A 14575-nucleotide genomic window follows, 5' to 3' on the forward strand; every position below is an offset into this window, starting at 1 on the left:
AAGCAGGGGGACACGTCTGGCACTGCAGGATTTGAGTCCCTGGCGGCGTAGTGTGTTACTGATGGTAGCCTTTGTTACTTTGGTCCCAGCTCTCTGCAGGTCATTCACTAGGTCCCCCTGTGTGGATCTGGGATTTTTGCTCACTGTTCTTGTGATCATTTTGACCCCACGGGGGGAGATCTTGCGTGGAGCCCCAGATCGAGGGAGATTATCAGTGGTCTTGTATGTCTTCCATTTTCTAATAATTGCTCCCACAGTTGATTTCTTCACACCAAGCTGCTTGCCTATTGCAGAGTCAGTCTTCCCCGCCTGGTGCAGGTCTACAATTTTGTTTCTGGTGTCCTTCGACAGCTCTTTGGTCTTGGCCATGGTGGAGTTTGGAGTGTGACTGTTTGAGGTTGTGGACAGGTGTCTTTTATACTGATAACGAGTTCAAACAGGTGCCATTAATACAGGTAACGAGTGGAGGACAGAGGAGCCTCTTAAAGAAGTTGTTACAGGTCTGTGAGAGCCAGAAATCTTGCTTGTTTGTAGGTGACCAAATACTTATTTTACAAAAGGAATTTACCAATTAATTCATTAAAAATCCTACAATGTGATTTCCTGGATTCTTTCCCCCCATTCTGTCTCTCATAGTTGAAGTGTACCTATGATGAAAATTACAGGCCTCTCTCATCTTTTTAAGTGGGAGAACTTACACAATTGGTGGCTGACTAAATACTTTTTTGCCCAACTGTATGTATGTATCTATCTATCTATCTATCTATCTATCTATCTATCTATCTATCTATCTATCTATCTATCTATCTATCTATCTATCTATCTATCATTTTGAATTGGGGTTGAATTTTATATACAAATTCTTTCCCAGAATGCATTAGCTGTGCTGTATTTATTTGCATCCAGTAAATTCCTATTCAGCCTTGGTGGAAGCATAGTGTTTGAAGATCTGGGCTTGTACACAAAGGTTGCAGGTTCAGTTTCAATTGGTTTGACATCACAAGTCTGTGCGCTTGAGAAAAGGTACTATATCCCAGGCTGCTTCAGGGTAACTGCCAGTGCAATTAGTGAACTGTATGTCAACTTAGATGAGGGGGCGACTAAAATAGAGGGTAAGCATTCTCAACCTTGCTTGGCTAAAAGCCTCACAAATATCCTTATAAAAATATGCAAGAGTGGATAAAAGCAACTGAGGTGATGCCATTCTAAGAATCTCTGCGTTTTGCGAAGAGTTCACTTCCTGTTTACTCCTGAATGACAACTGTACCTAATAATTGGGAGCTCTCTGGGTTGAGGTTAGAGGAAGGGACAACCACATGACAGGAAGGAGTGACCTTGCATTGTCACGCTATCTACTTGAGAGAGGGTCAGGGCATCATCAAGTTGCACTGGGGTTTCTTTGATTAATGCTGGCATTAATAAAATACTATCCCTGTCCAATAAAATGGCTTCAGATAATAGATGTTGCCATTCTAAGCCAATAATAGTGTCTATAATGGAATCAGCAGAGCTGAAAAAGGCGGACTTTCATTTCCTCTTGTGGGCCGTATGTTTTGAACATCCCATTGTTCATCAGCTCCTGCAGCAGATAACCACTGAATTTGCATGTGAATCAAGAATGCTTCATAACCTGTCCTAAACACTGGCTATGCAAATGACATGACCCAAAAAAGGACAAGCATCTTCAATACGAGGCAAAGTTTCTCACATTTTCAGAAGCACCAAAGGTGCAACAGTGTAGCAACAGTGTCACGCTGAACCATCGCGGTCGCCTTATCAGATTTTGCCAAAAACAACAGGTTGTCAGCCATGGAAAAAAAGGCTAGTATCAACAGTTTGTTCTCTCCAGGGCTGACACATGGGTTGGCTGGTATGCTCAATTTGTGCAACACAGGCTTCAAGGTGAACATGAGGAAAAACTATCGATACTAGAGGTATTTTTTGAGTCATGATGACAGTCTGAAAGACACTATAAATGCCAGCTCACCAATATAACACTGGAGGAACCAGTGTCTGTCAGCTGTGTTTGAAAACGTCTCACTGTAACCGATAATGTGTGATATTCATCACACTGACAGAGAAATATTCACTGATTCAAAATGAAGCAGATGCTATATGGAAATGTGGAAGTTGGTCCCCCCTCTGGTTGGAAGTGGTACAATCCACGTGCTTGAGTTTAATCAGCATGTGTGAAATCACCCATTTGAGGTGTTACAACAAAAAAATAAAGAAAAAAGAGATGAATAAATAAATAAATACAGGAGATGTATCCACCTAGGGTTTGTGCCACAAATTAACCTAAAAAAAACAGCAGCAGCACAGACTGTGGAAAGGGAGGTTCATCCCTCTTCTCTGTCTCTCTAAACCTCAGCCATGGGCAGTAAATAAGCTGGCAGTGAAGAGAGAGGGTGCGATGACAATGATGTATGGTCTTGAGTACTCCATAGCCATTCAGCTCGCTTGCTCTCTCTATCTCTCTCTCTGAATCACGGACAACATCCAACATTAGCAAGGCCAGGTTAAGTCTGCACTCATTCTAATTTATTCAATTTGCTGCTCAACAGAAGCAGGCGAATTAAAACTCTTCTCCTAGGCCAGGCATATCAGAGGGCTCTGACCTTTCAACACACAAAACCGGAATTTATTAATTCCTTACAGCCCTCAGACTTTATTACGATGCATCTCAGTGAAGGCAAAGTAACACAATTCTCGACCACAACTCCGTACAGGAGTGGACAAAATAGACCATGTGAGACGACAACAGATGTGGTCTGGTTTTAACCGCATAACACTCCTCACCACCACACTGCTCACGGGTCCTGGAGAAGTGTGTCAGCGGGATGTCATGGGGATCGGGCACATGCGTCTGTTCAGCTAACTAGCATGGAGTGATGTCGTATCACAGGATAGAGGAGAAAAGAACTGAATTATGGAGGAGAGATTTAATTATGGAAGGGGAGAGGCAAAGGCTTCAACGTTTACCTGAGACACATGGCTGCTTCAGCGTCTGGAGACACAGCTTGTCCTTTGCTGCGAGATGCTGCGCTGCCTTAATTGAGCATCTGCATGCTAAATCAGATTTTTCTATTTCACGAGAAACGCTGCGATATGGCTACACTTGTTAGCTGTATTCTTAACAAAGAATGACAGTGCAAAGTAAGTCTGAAACCAGTATTAGACAGAATTCTGATGCAAAAAGATATGATCACAACTCACCCTTAAGAGCATATCTGTAATTGACAGCCGAGACAGATGCTGCAGTGATTAGTCAAAAGAGGAAATGCGTACTGATGAAGAGGGACCCTGAGAGTGATGCAGCTCTTCATTAAGTTTTTAACATCTCTTCGGTGACAATCGATAATGATGTGGACAGGGTTTTTATTACCCATGTCACTGTTATGGACTCATATTACATTATCAAGTAAAAATTAGTGCAACACTTGTTACATTTACACCATAATAGAGTGCAACAGTTGTGTTCTGAAAGTAAAAAAATCCCAATTAAATAGCTTATAAAGGTTTAAACACAGTGAGCTACGAGGCTGATTTATCAATGGTATGAGATTAAAACCAGGGCTATTTTTTAATAATCATGTTTAACAGAGGAGAAAAACTACATTACCCATGATTCTGCAGAGAAATCAGCACTTTAAAAATGAATGGGTATAATACTTACAGAAACAAGGCCGCTAAAAAAAAAAAGTTTACAGCAACTGCTGGAGAAAGTCTACACTAAAACTCTATATTGAAGTTACTATTACAAACATTTAATGAAAGCTACTTTCCTATTTATTTTAAATTTATCAACTGAAAAATACAACTGAAAGCCTCTCCCTTCTCCCATGTTGTAATAAATAGGGGGCATAATTCAGCGACTAGATATAAATTAGTATTGGCCAGTTTACTATGTACTAGTCAACAGCAAAAAACAGCAGAGTCTCAGTTAGCGGACGGTAAGAAAAGATAATGTTAACTTAAAATGAGTTTCTATTGAAAATGTCAGCAGTTACTTTTTTTATACTGAGTAACACAACATGGAAATGCAATACAGTACTTTTAAAAGTAACTCTTCACCACTATTATTACCTTCCGTACAATTACCAGTTATATATGTGTCAACAATTTCAATTCAATTCACAGAATTATTTTTTAAAAACATTTGTTTGACCTGTTGATTCCAGTTCTTCTTAACACAGGGACACAGGTAGTACCTGCACTTCCAAAGAATTGTAATAGACTGTCAGTGGGACTGGGGTGGAAAAAATAAGGGTAAAAAAGCAAAAGCAAACAGCCAGTGTTGGGATGGGGGCTGGTGGGAGCACTGCTGGAACTAAAGAGGGGCGTGCCTCCAGAGCTTGGGAAACAATTCTGCCCCTGGGAAGTCAAGTCATTCTGGATGACATTCGCACGCTGTGCCGGAGGCAGAGGGAGGCGGCATTGTGTGGTGCTGTGGATTGATGATGCCATGCACACTGAACCCAGCAGCTGTAATTAAGAGGTCATGTGTGAAACTTTTATAGAGTTTGCCCTATGCACCAGCATCTCGCTGCAATGTGAAAACTCCTCCGCCCATTTTGAACAATGCTCCTCACTTCGCTCAATCTTCACTCTAATGCTATTCTTAGATGTAATTCTCAAACACACCGTTTGATAACGGCTTAATGTGATAGTTTCACATTTTCTGAAGTAAATATAAGTTGTCCATGACTCATTGCCACAATATTAGGTTGTAGTATAATGTAGAATATAAATGTAGCAAATAAAATATGAATTAAATATATGCAAATATATGCTGATTTGGTGCTCAAGAATCATTTCTTATACTGTAAATGCTGTTCTTTATTCATCATTCAAATTTCCACAAAATAATAAGTGGCTTTCAACATTGATAACAGTAAGATCCATTATTAATAACTGAGTACCAATAATAACTGAGTACCAAATCAGCATATTACAATGACTTCTGAAAAATAACATGACACTGAGCTAAGAATTCAGCTTTGCCGTTTCAGGACTAAATTACATTTAAAAAAACAGTATATTCACATGGAAAGTAGTAGTAGTTAAAAAATAAATGAAATGTGTTTTCCTCATAACATAAAATAAGAACATACATAAAATATTACAATGTTGTAGCCAATAAACTCATGAGAACAGTTTTTTTTTGGGGGGGGGGGCTTTTATGCAGTGTCCTTTGTGACAACCCCTTTCAGATCTTTCACTGAGATCAGGCACTGAAGACACAAAATGGACATCAGCGTCAATCCATCTTAGTCCTATCCCAAGGGTATCTTAATGGTCCAGGCCTAATCCTGGGCTAAGTCCTAGCAGCAGGGCCCTTGGCAAAGTTTAGCTTGGAACATCCACTAGTCCCCGTTTCACAAGCCTTAAAACATTCAAAGCCTTCTATTTAGAGAGAGAAACTTTTGTTGGCGCACAAAGAGCCAACCAGAGGTGCTTCTATAAAGCGAGCTCCGTTCAAAATCAGATTATTTCCACTCAAATCCCCTTTTCTTCACATGTCAGTTAACTATGTAGTGTCTTTTGTCTCTTTGTGAATAACCCATTTCACTGTGATGGTCAGTGGATGTGTATTTCTGCATTTATTGCTACATTTATTCCTAAAGCAAAGAAAGAAGCATATTTCCCCCCCAACTCTCTATATTTTTTTTATTCTTTGAAGAAATCTGGGACACATGCCCCTAAGGAACGCAAAGTGCTTCAATTTATTCCCACCTTTTCTCTCTGGCTGCCATCTCCAAGGCCTCTTTCTATGCCCAGAAGTGATTTGTTCAGGCTGGACCATCAAAGCAATTATTGTAGAGGCCCGCTTTCCTATTATGAGGGGATATGACTGACAACAGCGAGACGGTTGAAGGTGGAGGGCACTTGGCTCCAATTTATTAGATCTGAACGCTCATTCCTCATTGGCAGCTCTGCAAATAGTGATACATAAACAAAATGCATGCTGTAAAACATCGCTGCTTTTCAATTACAATATCAGTCATTGTCAGGGCCTCGTTCGCCGTGGTCCGGGTGACTGATCGGCCATTTAAATAGGTCAGGGCACAGCAGACATGCTAAGTGAACGTTTGGGTCAGATGTCAGATCTTGATATAATTAATGTAACACACATGAGAGCAGGGGCTCTTCTTTATTAAGGATCTGCTCCATTGCACAGCCAGAAAGCATGGCAATTGATAGAGCGAACCACTGGGGGTCGAAGGCTCCACAAAAATATTCTCTCTTTAATGTGACAAAGCCAATGCCCACCCTAAGGAATGATGTACGGGTACGAACATGGGAACGGATGGAAGACAAGTTGTGTGAGAGTGTAAAGAGTGAATTTAAATGAATGAGGGAAAAAACGTGGCATGAAGTTAATAACTCATGGCTTTGTGCACCAAAGGCATCGCCTTCAATAAAAGCCCCCTTTCACCGACTGTTTCCTTTCTTCAATTATTTAGGATTTATAAGCACGAACCATCTATTCTGTTACTAAAAGATCCCGTAAAAAATGAATAACCGGCCCATCAGCCTTATCGACATTCATAAAAGTTTTACAATAGGCATAAGAAACATCCATCCTTCAGACAGCCGGATAGCACCACTGTAAACATATTAATGAAAATATCTAAGACGGAATAAGATATGCCTTTAAAACTCAAGTTTACAACATGCAGCTCCAGAGAATTTTACATGCTTTTAAGCTGATCAAAACGTATGCGAGGTGCAAATGAGCATTACTGGGAGTGTTTGTATGTTTGTTTATACCTGTCACAGGGGATGACGGAGGGCATGAGTTCGTTTAACAGCGTCTTTCTCAAGTGCCGCCGCATCCAGGTTGCAACGACACATACAGAAATGGTTGTGCCCTACTAAACAGCACACACACATGCCTCAGCGGGCGCAACCTCCTCATTCCTCAGCCATTGTGCAGAACTATGGGGAAAAAGGTGACCTGACCCAATGAAGAAAGCACATCTGCTGGGAAAAGAGCTCTGTAGTTGAGGTAATGTAGTGCATTGCTTCATTCTGCAGTTATTTTTCCCTCTGGGGCAGAGAGGTTACTTAGCCACACCGATTCTGGCTGATTCACTGTCTGCAAACCCTCTGCCTTGAGTTCCTGTTGCACAGTGGCCTCACGCTCGCATCCACGCTGCCTATTCTTAATCTGGTGTTTCTACAGAATGGGTTTGTTCAAGCCCACCGTCTATTTTTAAACCCACACATTAGTCATCTCTTACAGGGGAGCCACACAACATAGTAATTTATGGAATTCATGAATACCAAAGGTATCTTGTGGAGGTTTGCTGCAGCTGTTATCTTTCTTGTTTATGCCTCTTTGAAGTTTAGAACAAACGAGACAACGTTCTGTTCCTGGTTTATGCTGTTCAAAAGCATGGATACCAAACCATCGCATTGGTTTAATGCTGAGTTTATATTCTACTTAACACAAACAAATAGTGGCTTGGTACTCCAAACATTCAACTAGTCATTCATCAAGTAGTCGATCAAGTCAGTGAGCTCACCGAGCCAAAACTGAGGCACAAAGATAAACACTGTCTGAAACCCATAACCTTTGATTACTGAGGATATTCACCCATACTATAGCTATGTATTTAGCATAAGTCCAGCTCGGGGCTCTGAGATCACTTACAGGGGGGGTTGAAACCATGCCAGCTTGTATCCTCTTACTAACCTCCATGGCCTGTTAAACAAATTCAGACTACTTAGTGGGAACCTCTTGACCTACTTGAAAATGTCATGGTCTGCAAGAACATTAATGAAATTGAATTTGAATAAAATAAAAGCTCATTTGCAATTCCAGAGAGCACTTGGACGCCCCCGTTGGAGTGGAACTTCTCTTGATCAATTACCGTGTCTGTAGTTCACTGACACTTACGCTCTTAAACATTTACTCACAAACAGAAAACGGCAGATAAACGGTACATGTGCATTTATCCCTTGCTGGGGAGTAATCTGACTCTGAATCTGAAATCTGTTTTCTTTGCTCTCAACTAGGGGCAAATGTATCTGAAACGTTTCTGCATTATAATTTTGCATAGTGTTTATGCATGAGTTTCACTTTAGAGCAGAACCGCTGTAAACATTGTTAATGTCAACACCGCTTGGGATGGGAAACATATCACAATATTACCCTTAGCATAGCACTATAGATTCAAGCAAGGAAAATACAACAAAATGCACACTGCTTTTGGGAAACAATAAATAAAAAAATATACAAAGCCTAGACTTCTCCATAACAGCACGTAAAAGTACAAGTCAGTCTATTTAGACTGTTTCAAGTATCAAGTATATTAAATAAGACATCTTGGGCCAGACTTGATGCACAGAAAAATATTCTGTTTTAATGGTACTATGAATTTACGCCCGAGTAACATTCTTACTAAGTGACTTCAGGTTAATTTCCACAGAACATCCAGTACAAATGCGTCTAATGTGTCTAGTAAAAGCACAAGATACATTTCAAGGCTCTTGGGTGCTTGGTAAAAGCATGGAGGTGTCATTTCAAGCGCTCCAATATGGTTGCGTGAAGACTAATATCATGTGTGAGCCTTCCTTCTAAGGAGAGTAAATGTTGCAGATTCTGTGAAAATGAAAAACAATTACAATGACACGTTGCACACACATTGCATCACTGTAGAGATAAGAAAACCTAGATATGATTAGCTCTAGGGAGGTAATAGAGAGCATAAGATATCTCCATGATCATTGACTCCTGTTTGATGTACTTTTAAGCACATATTAAACTTTTAAAGGTGATGTGTACGATTTTTGCTAAAATAACCTGCTATTCCAGATTAGTATGCAAAGGCTGTAAGTGAGACATTCGTAGGTTGATTCCCATGAAAATTTAAATGCTCTATCAAAACTTTCCTCTGTTTGTTTGAGCAACACCGGTGATGTGAGTTTTGGGAAGGATTATGTGATTGACTAACCAATGACAGACAGTGGGAATGTTTGGGTGATGTAAGTGGTGCAACATTACACACTAAGCACAAATGCTGAAACCTTTGCTGCTTTTCAGGTGAAGATGAAAAGAACACAGCGTAGTCAGATATCACAACTTCCTCTGAGCCAGAACAGGAGGAAAGAGAAGGGCACTGGACCAGTGGGATTAGTGCTAAGTAACTAAATGGGCCATATCACTTTTCCATTACCAGAGAGGAATAGCTATTTGGATGGCTGAAATCTAAATGAAAAGGTGGAGCACAGCTTTAGTGTGGATGTTCATTCAAGTGTAAATGTTGCACACTGTTCAACCTTCTTTTTAAGCAAATGGAAATTTGCCATCACATCTTTGAGCTCCATCAATAAATAAACCAGACGCAAATAAACAGATAAATAAATAAATATGGCATCCGTCAGCATTAGTGATGGAGCGATGTCAGCCAGGATCACGCTTCACTGGAGGGGGAGTGCCTGTGCGAGGGAAGATTCCTGCTGATTGCATACACACACGCATACGCACGCACAATTCCCCCAGAGATCAGCTTTTGACCAGACACACAAGCCACTTCTGCTTTATTCAAGCTCTGTCTGTTTCTCTCTCTCCCCCTTTATATCTTTCCTGTCGCCTCCCTTTCGCTAGGCTTCTCTTGGTGCTCTCAACTGTGTTCTGCCTCTTTCCTTACATTATTTTTGTATTTCTTTTACAAATTCTCTCTCCCCTCTCTCTTTCTTTCAACAGGACTGCACTGAGAGGCAGTGGTGGTGTTAGTGGAGCTGTGTGTCTTTGTGCTGTGTCAGTGCTTTGAAAGCCACTGGTCTGATGGAATTTCTGGTGTGTCCCCACAATTATGTGCAATCATCAGCTTCTGTCCCATTCAGCACATCTCTGAGAACCGTCTGCTCCCTCGGGCAACACAACCAAAAACAACTAAAGCTTACACTAGCATTACCAACACTGCAAAAAAGAAAATTCTTACTTAGATTTTTTGTCTTGTTTTCAGACAAAATATCTAAAAAAAACCAAAGAAGGATTTTCTAGACAAGTAAAAATTGTCTCGTTTTCAGAAAAAAGTGAGTTTTTGCTTGAAACATGCAAAACAATCTGCCAATGGGGTAAGCAAAATAATATTGTTTTCTGTTTAAGATAAGATTATTTTTTTTACCCCGTTAAGGCAAAGAACCACCCAATGCGAAGCGGAGGGTGGTTGTCTCCGCAAAGTGCATTAAAATCCTTTAATGCACGGCTAGCCGTTGATTATTCCGCTTATTATGGTCAATTGGTCATTTGCCAAGTTATAGCCAGGTTAAAACTTATTTTGCTCTTTGCAGCGCAATATTTGACAGAATGGGTAAAAATGACAGTTATTTTCGTCAGTTATGGTTACAGGCTCGTTAGCCCTAGCATTCTGCCTGCTTCAAATCAGACACAGAAATGAAATGAAAGTACGGTAAGACCACATTTATTTGAATTAATTATAGCATGTATTTCATTTAATTATCGATTGATTGATCAATCGAGAGAGAGAGAGCGAGAGAGAGAGAGAGAGAGAGAGAGAGAGAGAGATGACAGTTGTGTGTACCTGCCTGTTGCGTCTGCGCATCTTTCTCTACAAACAATTAACATTACTTCAAAAACAGTGATTTTATTACCTCGTTGCTGGGGAATATAATGTAACGATCTAGTATCTATCTTTTATTTTAGTAATAAAAATCGTTGACAACAAGCGTTGACAACAAGTTTATGTGTGTGTGCAGCAGCACAATCTGTGATCTTCGACCTCTCTCTCTCTCTCTCTCTCTCCGTGTGTGTGCGTGCATGCGAGTGATGTGTGTTGGTTAGTGTGCATCAATTAAAGCAGCGCATTAATATGGAACGGTGATTAAACTGACTTGGAACTCCCTGTGCATTAAACGGTTATACTGCATACCTGTATATCCAGTATTCAGACAGACCATGGAACATATGTGTGTGTGTGTTTGTAATGCACTTTAACATACTTTTAACAGTTCAATTTTATACATTAAGATAAGTTAATGTATTATGAACAAACAGTTACCAATAATCAATAATACATTTTATAAATGACCATTAATCTAGAGGAATAAAATAGTTATTTCATAATGTCTAATGTATTCACAATGATAACAAATTGAAACTTGTTGTAAAACGTGCATATACACCACACCCTCCATCCTATAGATAGATAGATAGATAGATAGATAGATAGATAGATAGATAGATAGATAGATAGATAGATAGATAGATAGATAGATAGATAGATAGATAGATAGATAGATAGATAGATAGATAGTTCCAGCAGTCACTAATGAAACTATGGGTGGGGAAGATGCAGATTCTGTTCTTTCTCAAATAACTGCAGCACACTAAGGTCTGGAATAATAACGCAAAACACAGCAGAATGCACCAGGGACAATGTGGAGCTCAGACTGTGCTTCAGCTCTGCAAGACACCCCCCCTCCCCACTCACACTGCAATGTACATGCGCAAGGCCCTTCCAGCAGGACAGTTACCAGAGACTCATTCTACATTCAGCTGTGACGGGTCACATTTGAGCAGAAAAGGGTGTGTCCCTAGAGTATCTTCATATAGTGTTTCACAGTACTGAGCTGTTTATTAGTTAATGACTTCTTTCAACGATACTGAGCTTGACTGCCCAACTCTAACTTTGAGCTTCAGAAAGTATATTTTTTACTCTCCCTCAGGCTACATCATCTTGAATAAATACAGTATATTCCTCACACAAAGCATAACAGAAACGCTTCTATACTGAAGTGAGTGGTAAAATAAAACAGCGTACATTCTTTGACAATCTGACAGTAATTCTGTCAAACTGCCACTGTGATTCTTTGTCTATAGCATGCACATGCTATTGAATCGATCAAACATGAGCACGTGTGTTCTGGTAGCATGTTGTGCACTAGTCAAATCCCAGGAAAACATTTGTGAAAAGAGCACTAGCTGCCTACCTACTCCCATAATTCCCCATACCTACTTATTACACACATCCACCACTGTAAATGGAAAGGTAAAATATTAATTCGCACTGCAGCACCTGACAGATCCCAGATAGTAAGGACACACAAATGCAGACAATCGCTATTTGTCTGTGGTAATAGACACCTCACACTGTTAAATTGTGGGGTGTGCTACCAAAAATGGCATTAAAAGCTAGCGCTGTCCTTTATTCTCCTCTAGCAGAAGCAAATTCCTGCTGAACGCTGCTTCATTTAGACCTACACTGATCGTTATTGGAACACTCTCTCTCCAATTCATCATGACTACGGCTTAATTCACTCTGCCAAAGTTTTCGACTGTGGAGGTCCCTTCAGAGTATTATCAAACCAATATTTTAAGGATGGAAGAAGTGAAGGCTGTGTTTAAAAAGCTCATTGGGTCTGATTTGAGAGATACAGCTTTCACTTTTTCCCCAAAGTGAGTTATGACTATATTAAGAACATCTCAAGCCGGGAGTGAAATCAATTCCGTAGTGAAAATATGCAGGGCTAAAATCAGATCAAACTCTCAATTATGCGCTGCTGAGGGATATTTGCCCTGGCAAATTGATCCAGTATTGACAATTAGCACTTAAGGTGACCTTACACAAGAGCCATTTGTTTCCGCTTTATGCAAGTGACTGAGTAAAGCAACAAAAAGGAATAAGTAAAAACAAAACAAACTCATAAAAACCTTTAGAATAGCAAAAGTAAAGGTGACACCAAAAGGCTTTTTTTTGGCCTATGTTTCCGTCTTGGTCTCTACTCGCATCAACTGGAGCTCCCCTCATGCTGGGGGAGAAGGCAGTGGACAAAAGCGGCCGAGCCTGAGGTCCTTTATATTGCTGTGCAATTGACTTCCTCCTGAAAGGGCTGTCGCCGGGAGCCGACATGGCCTTCTTCACACACACCGAGCACAAGCTCCTCGAATCCACGGCCAACGCTGTGCGCTCAGTGTGAGGGTAACAAGCAGTCGCCAGTTTCTTTTTAGCAGACTTTAGAGGTCGAAAGGTTCTTGCTGGAAATCAAATGGCTCAGGCTGACACGCATTGACAAATGGAAAAAGGAATCACACAGGACTGTAGCATTTTACCAAGAACTGATTTATTCTTTAAGAATGGATGTGTGTCACACGGTCAGCTTGTTTAAGTGCCTCGATAAAACCTCCCATCAGATGCTCCATGGTTTTTCAAACGCTACATAAAATCCTCATCTTTATCTCTATCACAGTTCCTCACCTGCACCGACAGATGACCCTCACAGAGTCTTCTCTATCCATCTAAACTTCAACAGAATGCATCTTTACTTTCAGATTTAAACTTTTTCCCACCATTTTTCCAAGGCCTCTCAGCTCCTCCTCCTCGTTGCATATGGCTCCACCCTTTCTTCTGAAGAAAAATATCCTTATCTGTCACGAGCAGGTGATGAGTCTCGAGGAAGCATCACTGTGCAGCACTTCTCCTTATTGATATCTGGGATCTACTAAGTCATCCACGCCAATGCCGAGTGCACTACCCTCTAGTCCCTTCAGCCCAGAGCAAATCACGTTAGCCCTTCTTCCAGCAGGAGCGCCCTGGGGTGAGCAACATGAATAACATCTATCAACAGCCTCAAGTGGAATGCTTGAGGTTTGGGGAAGTGGGGATCTTAGCTGTCAGGTGAAAAGTGTTACAGGCAACACTAATATCTAACGGCTGTGGGTGTGAGAGAGAAGATAAAGTGTGTAGGTGGTTGGTTTGGTGCGTGTAAAAAAAGAAGTGGAGGGATCAGGGATTAATTGCTCAGGGATTTACGATCGCAGTTTCAGGTTTGTAATATGATAACACCGATTAATTATTGCGGTAACAAAGGATGTGTTTCTGTCAATATTGCAAGGAAGTAAAATGACAGCAAAAACAATGGGGGAAGAGACAGGAAGGAAGTACAAAAAATGGTCTTGCTTCATTAAAAGGCAGAGGTAAGGAACAAATTATGGAGAGATCATTTACTATGTGACAGGGGAAGGGAAGGAGAAAGAAAAAAAAAACCTTAATCTTTGTCCGGCTTTCGTATTCTCTACCGTCTTCCTCCTGTCTTTCTCATTTGCTACTTCACAGATTCATCCCTTTTCTGCTTTTAAAATTTCATGACTGAAAATAGGTAATTTAATCTTCATTAAACATACAAGGCTCACTTTCTCCTCTGCCTGAGCGAATTAACTAGTAGACCAGGGGCAGAATAGACACTGGGGTTCAAATCCCATAACCCTGGCACGCATTATATCGCCGCATCTGTTTTTAATAAGCCATTTCTTCACAAATCAAAGTCAAACAGGAATCCCTGAACCCAGGGAAACTTTTGATGGACGAAAGAATGAAGGTGAAAGCCCAGGAAGGGAAGGTTAGAGATTTTAATGACGTGGAAAGGCAGTAAATAAATAAAATTGTCTCCCTCAGAAATCTGATTGATGAGCCTTTTGGGATGCCCCATATGAAAGAGCTACTCAGCCTGTGGCTTTCATCTGCGACCAGAGAAATCGATGCCAAGGATGTATGAGCAGCTACCTGTCACTATCCAACAATCTCTTAGAGTACCCTTGGCATTC

The 14575-nt window shown here is 40.6% G+C and overlaps 1 protein-coding gene across 1 annotated transcript in view; it reads right to left on the bottom strand.

Moving 5' to 3' along the window:
* LOC306883740 (protein diaphanous homolog 2-like) overlaps window positions 1-14575 on the bottom strand; it is a 440640-nt gene that overhangs the window by 23520 nt on the left and 402545 nt on the right. The window lies entirely within an intron of this gene.

The sequence above is a fragment of the Barbus barbus genome, assembly GCF_936440315.1.
Source record: "Barbus barbus genome assembly, chromosome: 17".
Lineage (NCBI taxonomy): Eukaryota > Metazoa > Chordata > Actinopteri > Cypriniformes > Cyprinidae > Barbus > Barbus barbus.